The sequence below is a fragment of the Alligator sinensis genome, unplaced genomic scaffold (assembly GCF_000455745.1).
Source record: "Alligator sinensis unplaced genomic scaffold, ASM45574v1 scaffold490_1, whole genome shotgun sequence".
NCBI lineage: Eukaryota > Metazoa > Chordata > Crocodylia > Alligatoridae > Alligator > Alligator sinensis.
In genome coordinates this window covers 329,169-332,673 of record NW_005842438.1, presented here as the reverse complement: position 1 = coordinate 332,673, position 3,505 = coordinate 329,169, and positions in this window count along the sequence as shown.

Below are 3,505 nucleotides of genomic sequence, written 5' to 3'. Positions count from 1 at the left end.
AATACCCATAATTCCTTCTTTCTAGCCACATAGATTTAGGGATTTAAACTACATTCTAGATCTCAAACATACTGAAATAGTAAATAGATCGCAGGGAGGCCAGGGAAGGAAAACACATTTTCAATTTAGGTATAAACATCTGACTTATAAGCTTTATATCTATAAAACATTGGCAATTACAATACCTAAGGATATGAATCATTATAATATTCTGCTGTGAACAGATTGAGATCTGCTAACTTTTAAAACCAGAAATCAACTTGCAAACCCTTACAGATTCAATCATGCGTAGCCAGCCACACATTAAGCATGAATGGATATTGAAAATAGTTCTTTGACACCGACTATGCCAAAATGACCTGTAAACTTTCAGGGGATTTAGTTTAGCTTGAACAAAAGTCCCAGAATCATAGAGAAGTAGGCCTGGAAGGGACATCCAGAGATCATCTAGTTTAGTGGTTCTCAAACTTTTTTGTACAAGAACCCATTTGTAACCATTGATGATCAGTCTCAACCCAGTGATGTACACTCCCAACTCACAGCCCCCCACCCTCAGGCCCCAGCCCCTCAGTGTGTGAGTCAGGAGGTGGGTGTGTGGGGCTGGGGGGGGGGGGGGGGAGGGGGAGATGGAGAGAGAGAAGAAAAAGTCCCTTGCAAGTCTGAAGTCTAACAGCCTGCAAGTAAAAAGCCACAGTTTCCCATATTTTCCTACTTTAAAGGAGAATCCATTTTTAAAGTTTGTTCATGACATTTCATATATTCTTGTAAACCACTTTTGGGTTGCAACCCATGGTTTGAGAAACACTGGTCTAGAAGCAGGAACATCTCTAACCAAAACAAGAGAAAGAGATAAGATTTGGCATCTCTCCCTCAGTAGAAAAAGTATCTTTTCCTCCCCTGCCATAAACCAGCAGAGTTCCAAAATCTTAACTATTTTGCATACTTTCCTTCCAATACCGATAAAATCATGATACAAAATAAATGTTTGCTCATATGTAGCAATACCTGAATTTCTGTCATCTTATCCTTAAGAAATATTTTTGTTTGAAAAAACAAACAAAAATAACACGCAGATTATTACTTTAATATGGTAATACTTTAATAATTTTCTTAATTCCCCTCCACTATGCCTATGTCCCAAGTGAGTTTAGTTTGTTAGGCCTATCATTTACACTAGTAAGAATAATGAACAGAAATCAAAGGAAAGTGACTTGTATTGATTGCTGCAAGTGCCTTTAATGATGAAAAGTTTTGTAATCAGTCAGTCACAATGAAGCCATTAACTGGTATGTTGCAGTGTCACTCTAGGGAGAAGATACCAACATGCATTTGTACTGAACTGTCAGACCAAGAGTATATTCTTATAGGCTTAGGAAGGTTAACTCAAAGAAAAGTTAGTATTATACTTCTACCCTAAGTCTAACTAGCACTTGATATTTGTCAAGAAGAAGCCATGAGCTAAACTGATTGTCTTCTGTAGGCTGCTTTTCCCACTATTGTCAGTTGGACTATTCAGATGAGTAAGGCAATCTTATTTCAACCCCATGCGTATAAAAATGCTCAGCAGGCGTTGTGCGTGCACCATGGACATCAGCTATTTAATAGCACTCTCTGTGCCTTAAAGGAGTATTATGATGGCTTTAGAAGCTGGTGTTCGATGAAGTGTGTAAGGAATACTACTTTCATAAACCCTTAGTTTGACACAATGTAATGTCTTTTTTTTTTAAGTGTAAATATTATTGGTTATAAAGTTAGAACTCATGAAACAGATTAGAGGTTACAATTTTTGCTTTCTTGGAGTGATTGCATGTATGTAAATCAATACCACATCTTACTATTATTTCTATTGATTACTTCACCCAATTACTAACATGAGTTGCTGACAAGATTTTATCTACATTATCCTTTTCTCATATTGAGTAGCACCTTACCCCATGATTCAATCTAACAAGAGTAATCAGAGTCAGGCCTTCATCTTACGAAGGATGAACTTTACGCATAAACTTTACGCATTATGAGCAGTTCTACTGAATTCAGTTAAATTTTTGAAGGGGATGATTGCCCTTGCAAACAGGACCACAGCTGACAGAATTGGGCCCTGAGTAAGCAAATAATATTAATGTGCAGTAGTTACTGTGCAGTTAATTTAATGCTTGCTTAATGAAGTACTAACCTAAAACATGCAACTGCAGTAGCACCAGTGCCTGTTTTTTTTGTGATGCTTACTGCACAGTAACCTAATAACAGTGCAGTAGCATATTTGCACTTTTTTTGACCAGCACACAACTGTGGAGTGTTACTAGGCTGCTGCACAGTAGGCATCTCATGTAGATGCTCCCCCTGTCACCCAAATTACTTTCCACCTTCATATTCTCAAGCCATACCTCCCTGTTTGTGAGCAGTAAGTCAAGAAGAGCTTCCCTCTTTTTTTGCCTCTCTACCATCTGCTATTCTCATCCAGTCATGTATAGATAATCATTTTGTGTTAGTAGTAGTCATTTTGTAGATAAGAAACAGTGTTGAAGGTTGCAATCTGGCATTTTATCTTGTACTGATTGTTTATGATTGTGATTTTGATTACTATATTTGAGCTTGGATACTGCCCTATACCTTTCTTCTTTCTGTTGCTCAGTTGATTTCTTCTTTCTGTGGCTCTTTCCCCTTCTACCTACAAGAGAACAGTCCCTTCCCTGAACCACTTTTCCTTAACCTAAATTCCCACAGATTATTTAAAAAATACTGGACGTGCAAATCACAAGGTTCCTCATTTTCCTTTAATGATACTTAAAGCTATTAACAGCAAACCAGTAAAAGAGTAAGTTAAGTGGTATTATTTTTTTTCCCCTCTCTCACCCCCTACCCCTCCACCCACCTTTGTTTATGAAGGACTTTTCTTGGCTGTGAAACCGGAGTTGAAGTTAGTTGTCTTATACAGTAGAAACAAGGGCCAGCTGTCATCAAGCCTGGAAAGCTTTCATAATTGTTTCTAAGTATTAGCTTCCCTGATAATTGATTCAGTCTTTTTTCCCTAAAGAAATTAATCAAATTCTTTTCCTTCTGTTAATCCACTACACATTTTTGATCCATTTCTTATGAGCTTTATTGTTTATAGCAAGATGAGAAGATAACAGTCTCTCTTTCTCTCTCTCAAACTTTCTCTGAAACTTTCTGGATAGAAATAGAAAGAAGGCTGCTGACTGCAACTTCTGTTGGACAAACACAATAACTTGTTTTAAACGTAGTTTAACTGCCCACAGTTGAGCCAGACAAACAGATGGAAAAAGTGAGAAATAAAGTTGTGTAAACTCCATTGAAGCAAAAGAAAATCTTTCTGTACTTTTGTTTTCTTCTTACAAAAATGGCACCACAGGGAGGGCTCTGTCACTGAGTTTTATAGCCAGGTGTTCTACTGAAGTTAGAAGACAAAAGTAAAAAAAAAGTTTTTTTCAGGGGTGTGTGAATCCTCTCGTAGGAGAAATCAACAACTTTAAAAGTTTCTTAATTG